This window comes from Staurois parvus, unplaced genomic scaffold (genome assembly GCF_062004578.1).
Source record: "Staurois parvus isolate SC_StPar_1 unplaced genomic scaffold, SC_StPar_1.0 ptg000074l, whole genome shotgun sequence".
NCBI classification, from domain to species: Eukaryota; Metazoa; Chordata; class Amphibia; order Anura; family Ranidae; genus Staurois; species Staurois parvus.
This window is the reverse complement of record NW_028317870.1, coordinates 310,232-330,944: the sequence shown is the minus strand read 5'-3', so window position 1 is coordinate 330,944 and position 20,713 is coordinate 310,232. Positions and strand designations below refer to the sequence as shown.

Here is a 20,713-nt window from a genome sequence, read left to right as displayed (position 1 = left end):
GTTGTTATCCTCATGTTTTGTTGTTACGCTCATGTTTTGCTGTTGTTGTTACCCTCATGCTTTGCTGCTGCTGTTGTTACCCTCATGCTTTGTTGCTGTTACTCTCATGTTTTGCTGTTCTTACTCTCATGTTTTGCTGTTGTTGTTGTTACCCTCATGCTTTGCTGTTGTTACCCTCATGTTTTGTTGTTACCCTCATGTTTTGTTGTTACCCTCATGTTTTGTTGTTACGCTCATGTTTTGCTGCTGTTGTTACCCTCATGTTTTGTTGTTACGCTCATGTTTTGCTGCTGTTGTTACCCTCATGTTTTGCTGTTGTTGTTACCCTCATGCTTTGCTGCTGCTGTTGTTACCCTCATGTTTTGCTGCTGTTCTTACCCTCATGTTTTGTTGTTACCCTCATGTTTTGCTGTTGTTGTTACGCTCATGTTTTGCTGCTGTTGTTACCCTCATGTTTTGTTGTTACCCTCATGTTTTGTTGTTACCCTCATGTTTTGCTGCTGTTGTTACCCTCATGTTTTGTTGTTACGCTCATGTTTTGCTGCTGTTGTTACCCTCATGTTTTGCTGCTGTTGTTACCCTCATGCTTTGCTGCTGTGCACTACGTCCACTGCTATAAACGTTTTTTTTTTTTAAACACCAACATGGTAAAGCATTCAGATACAAAAACATAGTGTTGAATTTTTTGCCTAGTATGAGTATTTAATTTCCTGAATGTGTGTCCACCCTGGCATTATGCAGCCACCCTCATTGTCAGTATTACCTATGGTCATTTTAAAGGAGTCGTGTGGTTGCCAGATAATATCGTATACATCTCACGAAAAAAAAACCCCACCAAAGCAGAAATCTGATTGCTAGCAACAGATAGTAATAGGAGCAGCTAGACGTGTAGTAACAGCAATCTGCGGGGCTTCAGCAATCCAGGCGCTACCAGCCGCCTGCACGATCGCGCCGGAAAAGCAAGGCAGTACTTGTAGCTCTAATACTAGCAATGGGAACGTCATGTTTCCTAAAGCTAGACAAGGAGCTTGATGATGAATGTTTCCAGCCACAGCTACAGGCTGCTTATCACTAGGAATCCACCTTAACGTTGAATAGTAAGGACATTTTCCATTGAATCCTCCTTAACTCACAGAATGGCTCGCCTACGACGCAGCGCCCCACCCATCCACTGTCTCATGCACCTCCCAGAGCTGGGCTGTGTCTGGTTAGGACTGAGCTGGAACCCGAGCTGTACACTGTGGTGGGTGAAGAGCTGGCATCTACCCCACCCCAAATAACCCTGCTAGTCCCTAACTACTAGCGTCGCAACAGCCTCAATTACTACTGCAAAGTAAGCATTCATCCTCCCCCGAAAATTCAGGGGTTATATGGGCTGTTTTTGGGGCAATTGAGGTGATTGGAAAACAGGGTGTGTATCTCTCTGCATCTCTATTCTTTCGCTTTACCCGCCTGCTGCTAGTGTTGTTTGTTTTCTGGAAGCTGCATAGATAATTGAAGGAGTACATGTTAGAACGTGACATTAAGGGCATATATGTGCTGTTGTGTGGGTGTGTGCATTCCATCACCATCGACGTTTGGTGTCACAACCACTGCTGTATGATTCTGGGATCTGTATACAACTTGATTACTCCTGTCATGCACAACTTCCATTCCAGGCAGCATACAGTGACACTAGGAGAGGGCACTGCATTGGTTAACATGTACAAATATGGGCGTGCTGTTTGGAGGCGCAAAAACATTGCGCTTCATGCTCAAGTAGCTTTCCTATGATACAATCTGTGAAATCCAAATGGGGATAGTGGTTTTTGCTATTAGCACACTTATTCTGCTGCTTGGGTTTGAACATTTTGCAGATTTTAAGCAATAAGGTACAACTACCTTTTTTTTGTATAGCAAGTTAGAAATCGACTTCAATTCATTAGGAGTTTTTAACTGTTTCTGAACTTATTTTTAACAGATGTAAATATTTTTATGTGTTTCTATATGGTGCAGACCTGTGCAACAATAGTTTTGGTATGACAGTTGTTGATCTTAACATCTTCCCTCTGACCACAGGCATATATGTGGGCCTTAAAGTGATTCTAAAGGTTCGTGTTGTTTGTTATTTTACAAAAAAAAAAAAAAATGTCTAAATTTATGCAGACCATACATGATTCGAATTACAAACGATTTTCTGTCTGAAAACTGAAACCGTCATTCGCTCGGTAATCTGATGGTGTCATCAATGATTTTGAAAACCGGCTGACCAAGTCATAAAGTTCACCCCATATAACAGGCAAAACCTCTGTTTCTACCAGGTCACGGCTCATGCGCATATTCTTTTCGGAAAAACGATCGTACGATTTGACTATCATTGAGTCAAAAATCGGTAGTTTTTCACAAATTTTCCAACATGCCCGATCACCGAAAAGGGGTGGAAGCACGAAAATTGGCCAGTGCCATTGACCCACTAACAGAGCGGAAAACGGCCAATTATTCTTGGGTCTGATTTTCGGACAAAAAATCTGTCATTTCTACCCATGTATGGCTGCCCTTACTTGCTGTGTGCAATGTCTTTACACAGAGCAGCCTGAATCCTCCTCTTCTGGGGTCCCCCGCAGGCTCCTGTTCCCCTACAGCAAGCAGCTTGCTATGGGGGTACCCACTGCTCCGTGTGTCCATTCACACACGGAGCAGTGGCTTGGCCCCACCCCCTTTCTCCTCATTGGTTGCCTGGCTGTGATTGACAGCAGCGTTAGCCATTGGCTGCCGCTTGTTGTCTCAGCAGAAACCCGGGACAGCCTAGGCTGTCATTCACATCGCTGGATCACAACGAGGCTCAGGTAAGTATTGAGGGGGCTGGGGGCACTGCTGCACATAGGTTTTTTACCTTCAAGCATAGAATGCATGAAGGTAAAAAATCTTCAACCTTTACAACCACTTTAATGTGATTCTAAAAGCTTATTTTAAAAAAAAAAACCCATATCTATATATTTACCTGCTGTGTGCAGTAGTTTTGCACAGAGCACCCTGGATCCTCCTCTTCTCAGGTCCCCCACCTGCGCTCCTGGCCCCTCCCTTCTGTCGGGTGCCTCCACAGCAAGCAGCTTGCTATGGGGGCACCCGCTGCTCTGTGTTCATTCACACATGGAGCCGCAGCTTGGTCCCACCCCTTCTCTCTTCTAATTGGCTCACTGGTGGTGATTGACAGCAGTGGGAGCCAATGGCTTCCACTTCTGTCTCAGCCAGTGAGGAGAGGAAGTCCCGGGACAGCCGAGACTCCAGTGCACGGATCAAGAGGGGCTTAGGTGAGTATTTTGGGGGGCTGCTGCACAGAGAAGGTATTTCACCTTCATTCATAGAATGCATGAAGGTAAAATCCTGGTGCCTTTAGAACCATTTTAATGCCGAGTGGGTGCCTACATGCTACCCTGTATGAACAACTTGCCATGCTGAAAACGTGCACCCAGCATGGTGGCCAGTGGGGATCGGTATGCTTTTGATGCATACTTGTGATCAGCAGCTTATGATCATGTGACAACCAGTCACAGCGGTCACATGACCCAATTAAATGTCTGAGAAGTGTCAGTAGGAAGAGCTTAACTTTTTTTGCTGAATAAAGCTGCTTTCACACTGATCAGTTTTCTTCATCTTTTGCATTTAAAAAAAGCGGAAGAAAAATGCATGACCATCTGGATCATATGGAACTCTTCACATTGGTCTGTTGTGGGTCTGGTGCGTTTTTTAAATCCTGCTTACTGCAGTTTGTGTGGTTACAAAAATGCACTTCCCGATTGAAATTAATGGAATACGCATCAAAAACGCACCTGTGTTGTGTCTTTGGTGCCGTTTTTCAGTCACATGTCTTGTAAAAAAAACACACCACAAATGTGGCAAAAATGCATTGTTTTTGCTATGGATCAGTGGGGTTGTTTCTGATCTCTAAGGCCCCTTTCACACGGACATTCCATTTGTCCGTTTTTCTTCCATCCGTTGATGGATGAAATATGGACATCAATGCAATTCTATGGAAAAATGGATGTAAACGGATGATTATCTGTTTACGTCTGCATCCGCCAACATTTTTTTAAACTGATCAAAGCCCTATTTTTGGAACAGATGGAACAGATGTAAATGGACAAAAAGTCAGTTTTTGCATTGGTAGTGGATGTAAAAAACTGATGTTAACTGAATCCTTTTCTTTGAAAAAATGTGGCTGAGCCCCGGTTCATATATATGTGAATTGGATGTGTTTTTAACTGCATCCGATCGCGACATGTGAACCTGCAGCCTTTGTGCAGGCTGGCTCCTGCAGGTTTTCAAAAAGGGTCTGGTACAATTTTGAGCCCAATAAAGTGGTGATTTGCAGTGTCCTACACTTTGACAATTTGCACCTGAACCACTGAACAAAGTTGCAACGGAGGGGGCTGAAATTGCGCTGTCAAATACAGGCCGCAAACATGTGAACCTAGGTTGAACTGATGAAACAAACAGCTCATGTGAAAGGACCCTAACTACCTGGTCAGGTTAAAGGACCTCCACAGATCACCATCCCTTGTGATAAGCTTGTGACAGCAGCATTTGGCTGCTTCTCTTCCTTCCTTCTGTTCTGCAAAATGATAGAAGCATGAACTCTTCTTGGCTGAATGTCTTTATATATAAATTGTCCATCTCAGACACGGCTGTGTTGAGAATTTGAGTCATGCCTCAGTGTTCAGCTATCCTGTTGTATCTGTTCTGATATAGACTTGTGAACTATATATGGCAGGAATGTGGCCCTTTGCTTGCCTTTATCCGGCCCTCGGGGCACTATTTCTTCAACTGTCAATAAGGCTGAGGAACCATTCCTTCCACTGACAGCATCAGTAGTGAGGCATAATTCCTCCCACTGACATCAACAATGTGGTACTATTTCTTCCACTGACACCAGTGATTGGGTGCTGTTTCTCCCACCAATACCAAGGATGAGGGATTATTCCTCCTCCTACTAACCACATGTGCTTTGTGATTTTTTTTTTTTTTAGTCCTACTGACAACAAGCCTGATGATTTGTTTACACCCATTGACGCTGGGGCATTATCTACTCCCATTTGCCACAGTCTGGTCCCCCCTATAGTGTGAAGGACTGTAAACTTGCCCTTTGCTTAGGAAGTTTGGAAATCCCTGATACAGTCAAGGCCAAAAATATTGGCACCCCTGTATTGTACCACTTCGCCCAGAAAATTGTAGCAATTACAAATGTTTAGGTATTTTTCATGTTTTTTTTTTTTCTTGTTTGTATTGGTATGACACAAAAAAATGGAGAAACAAAAAGCTAAATCTGACACATTCCGCGCAAAACCCCAAAAATGGACTGGACAAAATGATTGGCACCCTCAATTTAGTATTTGGCAACACACCCCTTGGAAAAAATAAGCAAAATCAGTCACTTCCTGTAACCATTTCCTACACCCCTGTACTGGAATTTTTGGACTTCTTTCGCCAACTGCTCCAGGTATCTCGGATGGGTTCCTTTCCTCAACTGCTTTTTTGAGATCTCTGTACAGGTGCTCTATGACATCAAGACCTGCACTTATTGCTGGTCAGTACTCTCCAGCGCTTCGTCTGAAACCATTTCTGGGGGCTTTTTGACATGTGGATTGGGTCATTGTCCTGCTGTAAGACCCATGACCTCTGACGGAGACTCAACTTTCTGACATTGGGCCCTACATTGCACCCCAGAATTCTTTGGTAGTCTTCAGATTTCTTAATGCCGATCAAGGCATCCTGTGCCTGAAGCAGCAAAGCAATCCCAAAAAGTCAGTGAACCTCCACCATGTTTTACTATAGGGACTGTATTCTTTTCTGAAAACAGTAGAATGATGGACTTTACCAAAATGCTGTCATTTTGTTTAGTTTGTCCACAGCACATTCTCCCAAAAGGATTTTGGCTTCCTCAGGTAAGTTTTGTCAAACTCCAATCCTGTCTTTTTTTTATGTTTCTGTGTTAGCAGTGGGGTCCTCCTGGGTCTCCTACCATAGCGTTCCTTTTCATTTCGTTGGTAACGTATAGTGAGAGCTGACACAGTTGTACCCGGTGCCTGAAGGTCATCTTGAATTTGTCTGCAAGTTGATCAAGGTTCTTTAGCCACCATTCAAACAATCCTTCATTGCAATCTTTGATCAATTTTTCTCTTTTGTCCATGTCCAGGGAGATTAGCTACAGTGCCATGGGCCATGAAAACTACAAGCCGACATCCGCTACGGCTGCCGGGACTTGTAGACACTCATTCACAGAACTCTGTAAATGAGTGATGAGTCCGTGTGGGTGGAGCCCGACACGGGCGCGCTGTTTTCATATCTGACATTACGGGGAGAAAAGTTTCCCCACACTATCTATCAGAGGGAGGGGGGGTGGCGGGCGTGGCTGCAGCTATCGGAACATGTTACATGTTCCACCCTAAAAATGGGTGGAACATGTAATATGTTCCCAAAGGTGAACTTATTCTTTAAGATCTCTGGAGATGGACTTGTAACCTTGAGATTGTCCATGCATTTTCACAAGTTTTGTTCTCAAATCCTCAGATAATTCTTTGCTTCTTTTTCTCTTTTCCATGCGCCATGTGGCACACAGAAACACACAACAGAGAGGTAAATTTTTCACCATTTTAACTGGTTGCCGGTGTGATTTCTATATTGTCAGCTCCGGTAATGATATAGGTGATTTTAATTGCAAATTACAGGAGCATCACAAGCTTGGAATGCAATTATTTCTTACAATTTTGAGAAGGTGTCAGTAATTTTGCCCATTCCATTTTTGGGGTTTTGCATGGAAGGTGTCAGATTTGGCTTTTTGTTTTTCATCACTTTTTTGTGTCATAGCAATACAAAGAAAATAAATGAAAATGTTTAGGCATCGTCATGTTTAATTGCAACAGTTTTCTTGGCGAAGTGGTGCATTATCTGACAGGAATGCAGGGGTGCCAATATTTTTGGCCATGACTGTATATGGCAACATTTGCAAGCATCATTTAAAGCTGAATGAACTCCACATACTGTATGTTTATTGTAGTTTAGCAGTCCTGTCCAGTTGGGTCCCATGCTGACCAGCTTCCCCTCTGCATATTGACTACAGGGGGTCAGAGCACTGCTTTCATTCACAGAACGCCTTGTATTTTTTTGAAAGGATAAGTTCACCTTTAAAAAAATAAATAAATGTGCAATGCTGTCAGTAGTTGTAGTTTTCACATTCATAGAACACTGTGAACGAATGACACGACAAGGCTGGCGGAGTGTTTTTCTTTTAATATGATTGTGACAGCGCGTGGGGGGAGAAGATCCCCTGCTCGCTGTCAAAGCGGGGAATGGGGGGGGGGGGGGGTAGGGGCTCTGCAGAGGCTGGTAGGTCCGACATGCATATAGTGCAAACGTCAGAGTGAGAGCAATAATTCTAGCACCAGAGCACGTTTAACTTTAACTAAACTGGTAAGGGCTTTTAAAGCGTTGCCTATGGAGATTTCTATATAGCATAGTTTGGTGCCATAGTTTTGGTGGTTTGCAACCACCAGTTCCTCTAATTTCAGAAAATATATCATGTTTGCGTTTTCTAATTTAATTTTCAAGGAGAAAATGCAGATTTCTACATATTGTACATGTGATAATTTTCAGAATTGCCCCAGTAGGCAAGTAGTTAAAAGCACACACAAAGAAAAATATCAAAAATGACAATTTAGAAAACTTTTCAAGTGGTTATAAAGACTCGAGGATTTTTACCTCCATGCATGAAGGTAAAAAAACCTTTTATGCGCAGCAAAGTAGCCCCCTCCAGCGCCCCTAATACTTACCATAGCCCCAGTGTGATCCAGCGATGTGCACGAGAGACTTAGCTATCCGGGGACTCTCCCTCCTCATTGGCTAAGATAGCAGTAGGATCCATTGGCTCTCCCTGCTGTTAATCACAGCCAGTGAGCCAAGCAGGAGATCGAGGGGACGTGGCAAAGTGTGTGTGAATGGGCATGGAGAGCAGCGGTTCGGCAGCAAGCCTGCTTGGGTGCCCCATAGCAAGCTGTTTGCTCAGGGGGCACTTGGCAGGAGGGAGGGGCTGGGAGCAACGGTGGGGGACCCGAGCAGAGGAGGATCAGGGCTGCTGAGTGCAAAACCCATTGCAGAGCGCAGGTAGGTATAACATTATTGTTATTTTAAAAAAAATTGCCTTTAATATCACTTTTCTTCTAGTTTACAACAGTAAATCAGTCCATGTGAGATAACTCAACTTGTTTCTTCTTCATGGCATTGGGGTAGTCGAACATCTGCAGTATAATGCGTAAAACTTTAGTATCACAACAAACATAGAAGGCATGGGTAGTAACACTCCCCCAGGAATTCCCCACATGAACTGATTTACTGTTTGTAACAAGAACTTGATTGTTATCAATACCATGGGGAATGGGAGTGGTTAGGCCATATGCATGTCTAGACGAGGGGTGCAGTGTATACATTTTGTCAGCCATTTTCCTTTTATTTATTTGTAAGGATTTTAGATGGTTTTGTATAATAAACCTATAAGCTTTATAAATTGTCATTTTTTATATTTTCTGCACTCACACTTTGAATTACTCAGTCATGCAGCGCTTTACCCAAATGATTATTTTATAAATTCTTTATTTGGTTTTTCAATGAAAAAAGGTGTACAAAGCATACAAAATGGTATTATAGATTGTTACCAAAAGGCACTCCGACCCCAGATGAATATCCTTGAGAAACCGCTTTCTTTTGGTGGTATTATTCACCACCTGTTTTTTTATTTTTGCTATATAAAGGAAAAAAGACTGCATATTTTGAAAAAAAAAAAGTTTTCTTAGTTTTTGCAAATAATCTGTCTTCATAAATTTTGTCCAAAATGTATTCTGCTAAGGGTCCTTGATGATAAAAACAAATAGATGTATATTTAGTCTGTGTGAATGTTATAGAGTCTACAAGCTATAGTAAATATACAGTACGGTATATCTGAAAACTGAACAGTCCTTGATGATCTGTCTATCTCATTTTGTGAGGCATAAAGTGTAAAGTCCATACAAATTCCCCCCAAATGACCCCTTTTTTGGAATGTAGTCAGCCCAAGGTATTTAGCAAGAGGCATGATAAGTTTTTGTAAAAGTTTTAATTTGTTGCCAAAATTCTATTGAAAATGAGGAAAGTAAATCACTGGATGTCCATCTATGTCTGCCTGGATGCGGTCCCTGCTGAATGCTTCCAATGGGAGCAGGGTAAGGGAAACCTGCTGCTGGTCCTCTGGGAGTGGCTGCTGGTCCTCTGGGAGTGGCTGCTGGTCCTCTGGGAGTGGCTGCTGGTCCTCTGGGAGTGGCTGCTGGTCTGGGGGAGGGGGGTATAGCTGGAGTCTCTTCATTTAAAGCAAAACTCTGGGCAAAAGCTTCTTTACGTTTCCTTGTTGCTGATTTCCTACCTTCACTGAATGTGTCATTCATCTTCTGGTTCACTCAGTAGTTGCTCTGAAATAGCCTGTTCAGTTTCAAATTAAACTGTTAATTCTCTTTGGTTTCCTGTTTGCAAGACCAGTGTCTGCTCTTTGGATCGGGACCTTTCCAGATCATGTGACCGCCGTGATGACGAGTCACGGCGGTCACATGATCCCTAAACCCCGCCTCCCGGCTTATGAAACTCTTAAAGGGGTGGGAGGCGTCAGCGGGAAGGGGTTAAGCTGAGGCTGTGGAGATGCTCCACACCACCACCTGCTGGTTCCCAGAATTATTGCGCCTTAAGGTAACTTGCCATGCTGGTTCTCTCCGCATGCTTTATGCCTTTTGTGCCCTCCTACTGTCCACCCTAATGGCTGTTTGGTGCTTTTCATATTTGTTTTTTTTTACGGATTGCCTAATAAAACACCAACCCCTTCAAAAAACCAGCATGTGTGAAGAAGGTATGGCAGTTGCTTTATTATTATACAGTATTTATATAGTGCCAAAAGATTTGCTCAGCGCTGTACGTTATAGTGGGGGACAGAACATGAGACAATACAGTAACAAAACAATACATGAGGGGTTCGAGGGCCCTGCTATTTCGAGCTTACAATCTAGGAGGGAGAGGATAGTGGTACAGGAGGAGATAGCTGTGGGGGATGGAGTGGTAGGAGGAGTGGAGGAGATCGGCTGTTAAGTGAGGGTGGGGTAGGCTTCCCTGAAGAGATGGGTTTTTGGTGTGCCCCTAAAGGTGAGGAGCGTAGGTGACAGTCTGATTGATGGATTGGGGTAGTGAGTTCCAGAGGATGGGGGAAGTCCTGCAGTCGGGCGTGGGAGGAGGAGACCAGGGAGCTAGAAAGTAGGAGGTCTTGTGAGGAGCGAAGAGTACGGGTTGGGCGGTATTTGGGTATCAGATCGGTGAGGTAGTTTGGGGCAGCGTTATGAATGGCTTTGTATGTCAGTGTTAGTATTCTGAATTTAATGCGTTGGGCAATCGGGAGCCAGTGGAGGGAATGACAGAGGGGCGTGGCAGAAGCAGAGCGGTTGGTAAGGTGGACAAGTCTGGCCGCTGAGTTCAGGATAGACTGAAGCGGGGGTAGCCTGTGTTGGGGTAGGCTGGTGAGAAGGGAGTTGCAGTAGTCCAGACGTGAGTAAATAAGGGAGTGAATGAGTTGTTTAGTAGTGTCTGGGGTTAGGAACGTACGTATTTTGGAGATGTTGCGGAGGTGGAGCCTGCATGAGTTTGCCAGCGATTGGACATGGGGTTGGAAGGACAGGTTTGAGTATAGGGTGACACCTAGGACTTTGGCTTGCGGGGTGGGGCTGATGGTGGCGTTGTTGGTCGTGATGGAGAGGGTAGAGGGGGGGGGGGCACAGGCTGGGGGGAAAATTAGGAGCTCGGTTTTGGAAAGGTTAAATTTGAGGAAATGGAGCGACATCCAGTCTGATATGTCGTTCAGTAGGTGGGCGATACGGGCGGAGACTGAAGAGGTGAGGGGTGGAGAGGTAAATTTACGTGTCATCGGCGTAGAGGTGATAGTTGAAGCCGTGGGAGTGTATCAGTTTGCCGAGGGAGGAGGTGTAGATGGAGAAGAGAAGGGGCCCAAGGACAGAGCCTTGGGGGACCCCTACAGAGAGGGGGAGAGAGGGGGAGGTGGTAGCATTATAGGTAACGCTGAAGGAGCGTTGGGATAGATAGGAGGAGAGCCAGGAGAGAGTAGAGTCTCTGATGTCAAGGGAGTGTAGTTTTTTTTAAGGAGGAGGGGGTGGTCAACTGTGTCAAAGGTCGAGGAGTAGGAGGACTGAGTAATGGCCGTTTAGCTTTGGCGGTTAGCAGGTCATTAGTGATTTTGAGTAGGGCAGTTTCGGTGGAGTGTAGGGGACAGAAGCCAGACTCTAGTGGATCGAGGAGGTTGTTGTCAGTGAGGTGGGACCTTAGGCGATTGTAGACTAAGCGCTCAAGGAGCTTGGATGTAAATGGCAGCAGGGAGATGGGTCTAAGGTTGTTCAGGTCGGTGGGGTCCAGGGAGGGTTTATGTAAATACTTTAACATTTCGGGTTTCTTTCAGTCCTTCCAGAACTGGCCATTCTACTTGTGACTGTGCATCCTCTTTGAGACGCAGATGCAGAACAAAAGTAAGGCACCTTCCCAGTCGTGACTCATCCTGTCTCTCCGCTTCTCCTTCATTCAGGCTTCAGACATCTTGGGGCATGTTGAGTCTGATCACTACCTGCAGCATCAGCCAAAGGAATGCTGGGCCTATGCAAATGTGGCCCTTCCTCGTAAGACAGCTTGCAAAACTTGCTTCCTGGAAGCCACGAGGGAGAGGGAGAATTCATAAATAGTGTTGTTAATATTTTCAGAGACCCTTTCCTGAACAACTTTCTGTTTATGAATGTGTGTTTGGTCATAAACGAAATACAGTGGCATATGGTGAATGGGGTTTGTGGAACAATAGGACCATATTTAGGGTAAAGTCAAGAAACATTTTAAATTCTTCAGTTGTGACCGGCTTCCACTCAAAAGGACGGGTATATAGAACAAATTGAGACTATTGGCAATGTGCTGCTGGGCATACATATTACATTGATCCTCAAATGAAATGATTAAATCGTCAGTGAAATACCTGGTTGTGCTGTAAGTGGGGGATGATGGGTCTACCACGGTCTGCTGGATTAGAAGGTAGCCGTAATGGATTTAGAGGATAGGTTCATGATCTGGAACATGTTACACCCATATAACGGTGCAACATATAACTTGCTCCAGTACATGTGCTCAACACCTTCCCCCAGTGACAGCAGGCAGGGGATCCTCTCCCTGCACCCACTTTCACACAGACACATTATTCATTCACGGGAATCTGTGAATGACAGAACTGCAAGTCGATCTTCCACCACGGCAGCGATCTTGTGGTTCTGAATGAACTGCAAGGTTGCTGATGAGCGCACTGGTAGTTCATTCACAAGCCCTTCAGCTTGCAAATTTACAGCCTGTACAGAAGAAAAGGCAGGAGCCTGACAAATTGCATCCCTGATTTTAATTTTTTTTTTCTGCAAAAATATGTGCTTTTTATTTTTTTTTTTCCAACTGATGAACTTAGCTGTTAATATAGTGCCTCTGGAACACTAGTATGGGTCCTAATCCTTCTTGGCCAATGTGACATCCCACTATTTGTACTTGGCCTTTCATCTGGATTTACTTCACTGCTGGTGCTCACCACTTCACAAAGATCTACTGCGTTGCTGGTGCTTGGCTGCTGCTGTTTAGAATGCCTGTTTTTTTTCTTTTTTGTTTGTAGTTTTAAATAATTGTAATATGTGTTACATGACTTTGCCTCTGGAAGGCTTGAAATTTCCTTTTCACAAGAACTTGATCTCTGTGAACTACTTGCTTAGAATTTCCATGTACAGTAGCTGTGCCTCCTATGATCTGAATTACATTTGTATTTTGTCCCTAAAACAAACCTCACATTCACCATTTAAAAAAGCCTCTAAAGCTTTTGTTGCCTGCTTTTAGAAGGCTCTGAGTTTCCTTTTCACAAGATCTTGATCTCACTAAACTACTTGCTTAGAGTTTCCAAGTCCAGCAGCTGTGTCTATCTAATTCTGGGAAATCCCTGGCCCAAGCACACCTTTAAATACTGATAAAGAATTGTTTTAAATAGAACTGAAGTATTTGTCTTGGTGTGGAAAACTGAAATATTGTATGTCCTAGAAAATAATAAAATATTGTGAAAGCTGGAGTAACTGGGTGACTGTATCAGCTCATAGTAACATAGTCAAAAGTTGAAAAAAGACACAACCAGTTAGTTCAACCAATACACAAAAAAAAAGCAACTATATTACTCCAAACCCTTAGACTGGGTTCACACAGATGCGGTGCAGAATCCTGTGCGTTTCCTGCACTGCTTTGCAATCGCATAACGTACATGTGATCTAGTGCAGGTGTCGGTGTTCAATTAATGACGCCCTGAAACAGATTGCAAAATGCAGTGTGATTGCCAGAAATCACATTGCATGAGTGAGAACACCAATGTGATGTGATTCAGGTGCTGGTAAAAACAAGGGTCCTGTGTATGCGATGCAATTTGAGCCACACAAAATGTATGGCTCAAATCGCTCCGCACAGACATCGCAAGTAATTTGTACAGGAATGCCGTGTGATTCCTGTGCAAATTACATGCAGTGTTCTGCACCGCATAGTGTGAACCCCGGCCTAAAAAGTATAACTAAAGCACAATTTTTTTTTTTTTGTAGGAAAGATGGTTCAGAACACTTGTTATGGTTTTTATTGTAGACTGTGCCCCCATTAGGAAGATTCAACCTCTATGTATTGTTTACCATGATCATCGAACGTGAAAGTAAAAACCCCACATTTCGGGTTGTTCCCAGAAAAGTAATAGAGGAGAATTTTCCAATGGGGACACTAGTTCTGGGGACCTGGGGGAATTCCCTTAATTTGCAGAGATTTTCTCTCACTTCCTCTTTTGGCTTTGGGACGGGAAGAGAAGGTAAATCTCCCCAATGGGACACAGGTGGCAAAAAAAATCAACTGCCGGGGGTTATAATCCTCCCTCACTCCATTAAAAATGAAATAGAAAAAAGTTTTTCCTATACTGTAGCTCCACTTTAATGCTTTGTGCACAGGATTGTGTTTTGTTTCTTTTTGTTTCACCACTGTCTGCTCGGGGAGGCTATGAAAACTCAGTCGTATGATTGCTCAGTTCTCACCCTTAAGCCCCATACACACAATGAGAATATCGGACGAACGATCGCCTGTTTTTTTTCGTCTGCTAGTCTCACATCGAAAGTGAAAAGTTTATTAAAGATGCGAAAATTCTCCTATGAAAGAAAAGAATTTCGAAAGTGATGTCATGTATTGTATTTCTATTGTATTTTCGGATGACTACTGTACTGGTATCGTACGAGGAAAAAATTTTGCGCTTGTCTCTTTGGATATTGTCGCACAAATTGTCGTGATCGGCTCCCAAAAGCTGTGTACTAACGATCCGATTATCGGACGACCGGTCCTCATACGAAAATCTTCGTACAATATTCTTATAGTGTGTACGGGGCATTAGAGCTGGTGGGGGACATATGCTGCATCCGACAGATGCTGCATCCACCTAGGTAAGTATAACTGGGGGAAAAAATAAAAAGCCATACTTCTCTTTTAAAAGCTTGGATTGATATTACTGTTACTAAAATGACACTAAACAATATCCTTATTCCTAAAATATAATCCATACACATCTACTACTCAATGGCCTTGTAATGTTATTTTTCATTAAATTGTTTACATAACTAATGTGATAGTTGCTGTATCCTCACCCCCCACTTTCCCAAATAAAATACTAAACTTCAGCTTTAAAGCAGAACTTCACTCTCTCAACCACTTACTATTGTTAATCTATCTGCTGCTGCCATTAGTAAGTAGATGGGAAAGTATATAATATTTACGTGTTAAACTTTTTTTTTTTTATTTTACATTTTGTCAGTTTCCAGACCTAGGCAGATTAGGTAATACATCCTTGCAGTCTACAGGAGGGGAAGAGGGGTTTTCTCACCTAAGCACACATGCATGCCTGAGCTAAGGGCAGATGGACTCCAAGAAGTAAATGCTACATGAATCATCTGCCCTTATGCCTGCTGTGTTTACTTGCATGGGGATGCTCAGGTGTTCTGTGCATCCCCATGCAGGCAGTCTCATTCATGTCAGTTGGGATGCAGCAGCTGCACGGGCACAGCTGCTGCTCTCACTCTGACATCCATGTGGATACACGGCCCTGAACACAGACAGTAAAGCACAGGGACATTTTCAGATCACACTTGCCTGCTTTGTGCGATGGTTTTGCACAGAGCTTGAATGCATGGAGGTAAAAAACCTTCAGCCTTTGGAACCACTTTAAACCCTGTTGTAGGCTGAGAATAAACAGCTTCTGTTTGTACCAAATGTTTTCAGTCCCGTCAAGTGTGTTTAGTTAAACTACTAAGGCTCCTTTCAGATGGGCTGGACCGGTCAGCGGATCCGCCTGGTCAGCGGGGGATCTCTCCGCTGATCAGGCGGATGACAGGTCTGTGTCCACTCCGCTGCTACAGAGCCGTCACAGACCACTGTCTTATTTGGGGCGGTGGGATGGAAGCAGACCGCCTGTCTGTTTCCATCTGATCCACCAAACACATGGGGAACGGATCCCCATCCATCTGTTTTTGGCGTACAGGATCAGATTAGATGCTGGTCTGTGTCAGCGGACACTGATATTTAAACGCCTTGCTGCTTAGAACTATTAGAAATGAAATAAACCAGCAGGTATATAAAATATTATAAACAAATCACAATCCTACACTTGTCCGCTGACACCCACCGGTCCATAGAGGTCTATGGATGGTCCGATTGGGTCCGCCTGAAAAACTGACAGGTGGATCCGATCTGACTGTCCGTGCGAAAGGGGCCTTAGCCACTTCTATTCTCAGGTCACCACTACATAAAGATGAATCATCCTGCAGTCCAAGATAAGAACTAGTAAGTCTCTGTAATAATCTAGAAGATATATTGCTGGTACCACATCCCAAATATCTGTATTACAGAAAAAACCCTCTCTCTATGGAGAAGACGGACTTTACTGGTACCCAGGGAAGACACTGATTTATTATAAAATTAATTCCCATTCATCACACTTTAGTTACAACATATTAAAAAAGCAATAAAAACTGGGGACTACATATACCCCCATATAGTGTACAATAACATCTTCCATATACAGATAACAGGAAGGGTTTGTACATATCTTCAAGACCAGCTCATTGGTAGATCATTGTGTTTCACAAATTGCTTCCTCAGGACAATCCATATGCTTAAGGAAGAATGACCTAGCTAAAGAGACATTATATTAATATACAAAAATTAAACTTGTAAAAAAAAGAATAGTCACAGGTGTGAGTGCACTAGCATGCCCCCATTGAGCAGATAGGTTAAGTAGCAGCTGGCGGCAGCCAAAAGGCCCAAACAGAAATGATGTGCTATATCTTTACTGGAATACTGGTGCTTGAAAAATCATTCTAAGAGGAGATAAACGTGTCTTGTATCTCATATATGGACAACAGGAGCATTTAGAAAGGCCAATAATCTAACACAGGATGGCATCCTATAATAAAATGTCATAAATAGTAGGTAATATTAAGTAAATTGCTAATGTTGGCAGTATTGGCGGTAGCCTGTAAATATTGACCAGTGGGAATTGGCTTGACGTGCAACTCTGTGCTAATGTTTTGGTAGACTCTTTAGAACTCTTTTAAAGTGTTTAGAAGACACAGGTATTCCAGATCAACAGGTTAAATTGTAGCTCACCAATTCTTGGATTCGGTGGCTGCATTAGTTTTCTTTTTCTTTTTTTACTTTTTTGTTTTACTTAATTTTTACCTGGTGATCCAGCCCATAAGTCTGTTACTTTTCAACCTACTTCAACTGACCAAGCAGTCCAGACAACATAGTAGTAAAAGGGTTGAGTCAAGCCATTTAACACTAACAGGGATGCATACAATGAAGAGCTTTTATTCATTTATGTAAAACCATTATACCAAAAGGAAAATATTTGCTGTAACTGCTTATACAGTGTTAGCTGGAGTTCAGCTTCAATGCCAAGTCCATCTAAATTTGCTAGTCTTAACACTACCATTTCCCTGACAATGCTGCTTTCCAAAGGTTATAACTATGCTTTCTTCCCTGCACTTAGGTAGAAAAAAAAATATGTACCCCCAGATGATTGTAAAACAGTGACACACCCTGCTGCTTAGAACTATTAGAAATTAAATAAATGAGCACGTATATAAAATATTCTAAACAAATCACAAAGCTACAATGTACAAATATCCATTAAAACCGTCAAAAACTATATTCGTACAAAGTGAACTTCCAGATATATAGTGAATCAAGTGAATTTATCAGTAAAAAAACTGTCCGCAAAAGTAAAATGTAAAATCCAACAGTTTTTCCACCTCTGTGCTCTATATTCATCGGATGAGTAAAAGGCTTACCAGATACAGTATAACATAACATAAGTAATACACAAATGAGTCGTACAATACTTGTCATCAAGGATTATATGTGGTCGAACATCCGGGATTTCATCTTTCCACTAGGTCTTCTACATAGGGCCTAGACAGGTCAAAGGAACATACTCCAACTCTTGTCCTCCTCTCCACCTCAGCGTAGCACCAAGCTTAGAAGAGAAACAATTCCATAGTATAGTATGTGTCAAAAACCTTATATCAATGACATATACTGATATACTCAACGCAACAACTACAGCAATCTCTCAACTTCCAGTATTGCAAGTAGGAAAAAGGCACACCAGACATTTATGCCCTGGTTCTAAGCAAGTCAAAAACACACTTCTCATAAACTTAGTAAGATATCACGATTATTCTTCTCTTCATTGAACTCGCGTGCACACACTGGATCAAAATAATCTTTACACTTCAACCACTCAGGACTGGCATAAAAAAAAATAAACAGAACCATATTGTAGTATGTTCTAGCATCCACGGTAGCACGTCGCATAGTAATGTACTCACTTAACAATTACCATATAATCATTTAAATGTACAAGTCCGGGGTTGTCTAAGTGAATGGAAGGCTCAATGGACTTTTGTGCAGTGACGGCAGCTAGGAGGATATCCAAATCATCCCGTCTCCACCAGGAAGCCACCATGTACCGCTCAACTTCGTGGTGCAGTCACCCCTCCACTCATCCATAGCTCAAGACCAGTGTCAGAAAACCTTCTGTACCCCTTAGCTCCTCAGGACCGGCATCTCCATAGTGTGAATCAGTTTAAAACTAAAAGTGTTTTATCAAAAATATGCTCACATAAATCTAAACAAACAAATCCCCTTTAAAACCTGTAGAGGATGGTTCTTTTGGGTGTGCATGACATCACTTCCACTCGTCATGTTTCATTTTTCACTTCCTCAGGTTTATGACTTGCTTAAACCCAGAGGGTCATAAATGTTTGGAGAGCGTTCTACTTATCTTTAAAGTGTTACTAAACCCAGGACCCTGCATTTACTATATCTGGTCTCCTACAGTACACACAACACGGAAATGCAATTATTTTAGTGAATCTAAACTAAATACCTTTTCTAATTAGCAGTATATAGCAGTCTTGTGACTTCTATCAGTGTCTAGCCCACCACTAGCTAAAGCTTGTAGGAGCACTTTTCTTTCTGCTCTAGGAGGATGGAAATCACCTGACCTCTGTCTGGACATTGTTGATTGGCCTTGTGCTGATCACATGCACTCTCCCAAGAAATAAAAAACCTCTCTAGCAGTACACACCAAACTGAGCATGTGCATGTCTACGATTCAGTGTGCAGATAAGAGGTTGTCACTTGAAAAAGGAGAGGAACAGAGAAGAAAAGATCAAACAGACTTTTTACACAATACAGAGGATTAACCCCTTAAGTTCCTCAGTGAGTATAACAAGCATGCTTTACTGCATATATAGTCTGATTTTACGGTTGTGGGTTTAGTAACACTTTAATATTGAAAGTTGGCCCTTGCTTTGTGAGTAGATCAGTATATAATATTGGTATAAGGTTTTTGATACATACTACACTATTTTCTATTCTAATATCGGCGTTGTGCTGAGGTGGGAGTGGAAGAAAGGAATAGAGTTGGAGTATGTTCCATTGAACTATCTAGGCCCTATGTGAAAGACCTGGTAGAAAATGATGATGCTGGATCCCTGCCACATATAATTCTTGATCGAAAAAGAGTTGTACTTGCATATAAGGGGTCATTACTATTTGGTAAGCCTTTAAAGCTCGGTACACACAGGCAGAAAATGGTTGGTTCAGCAGGAACCAGGCTACTTTCATCCAGTGTGTACAACTCCCTGTTTGTGACCAGATTCTGTTGAACGAGTATACTGGAAAACCAGAATCTGATCAGTGCTCGCAGCCAATGGTTGTGAGGGCTGATCAATGTATTCTGGCAGGGGGGCACTCCCCCTGTCAGAACACTATAGCTTGGTGGGGGAGATCGCCACACTAACATAGCTTAGTATGGCAACCTCTCAGCTTTTGTTGTTCAGCCCTCTGGATTGAACGAAAAAAAAGACTTTGTGTGTACCCAGCATTAGACCTATTAATACAGACTTTACATTTTCACTGTTTCACTGTTATTTTCACACAATTCACTAGATGCTTGGATGTTCACTTTGCACTAATATAGTTGTTTTGATATTTGCTGTCCAAATGTGTTTTATTACTTCATCCACAATTCAGACACCTTAACATGGGAAGTGTTTTGCTGGAAGGATCACCAGGTGAAATAAAGTCTAAAAAAAAGTGCAGACACCACATCTATGGATTGGTATGTTGAAATATATTACATTTTTGTCTTTGGGTTTAATACCACTTTACAATAATAATGTAGCACAATTCTTTGGAGCGTCATGGGTGCAAGCCATTTGGTCCAGGTGCTCTTTGCATGGCTTTCTTATGTATTTTAACCCTTTCATAACCAGGTCCATACGTCACCGCAGCTGCTAGAATTGTGCATAAAATTGACAGGTAGGAAGTAGTCGGGTGGCTGTGCTGCTGCCTTTTGCTTCCATAGCCTCCGATATCGGTGTGCCCCCCCACGTGCATGCTGTCGCCATGTAGCCGGCCCCGGTTGCCCATCTGCGGATCCGGGGAGTGCCATGGCAGGTGTAGGGGAGAGAGGAGAGTAGATAAGCGTGACATCACTTCTGGGTCACCCCTGTCACTTTTTGGCTAGCACAGCCGAGAAGCAATGTATTGCAATGTTACCTGCATTGCAATACATCCAGTGGAGCCCAGAGGAGACCTGCATATCTCAACAAAGAAAACCTGAAACCTGAAAATCATCACATAGGGGACTTTGTGTCTCCTATGTTATGGAAAAAAAAATTTATTGCAAAAAATAAATTTACACCCAAGCACATAACATCCACTCCCCCCCCCAAAAATGTTGAGCCCCCCCCCGCTCACATATATGCACGTGCAAACGCACATGTCATGGTGTCTGCATGTGAAAACGTTGATTGCGATACACATTACATACTGCCGCGCACGCTAGAGTGAGAGCAATAATTCTAGCACAAGACCTCCTCTGTAATGCCTATAGGGGCTTTTGAAACATTGTCTATAGAAACAATAGGGTACTGAAGTTTGTCATCATCTCATAAGCGCAATCAAATTTAAGGTTTGGCAGGTTGGGTAAGTATTTACTCGATGCAGCCTAGTCTTTTAT

At 42.8% G+C, this 20,713-nt stretch overlaps 1 protein-coding gene across 1 annotated transcript in view; it reads left to right on the top strand.

The window, feature by feature from the left end:
• The first annotated feature begins 1,153 nt into the window (after positions 1-1,153).
• Positions 1,154-20,713, top strand: part of LOC149469316 (plasma membrane calcium-transporting ATPase 2-like) — a 284,319-nt gene continuing 264,759 nt past the window's right edge. Inside the window, exon 1 of the mRNA XM_089669397.1 lies at positions 1,154-1,333. The gene's annotated coding sequence lies outside the window, so the exon portion shown is untranslated. The remainder of the gene's footprint in view (positions 1,334-20,713) is intronic.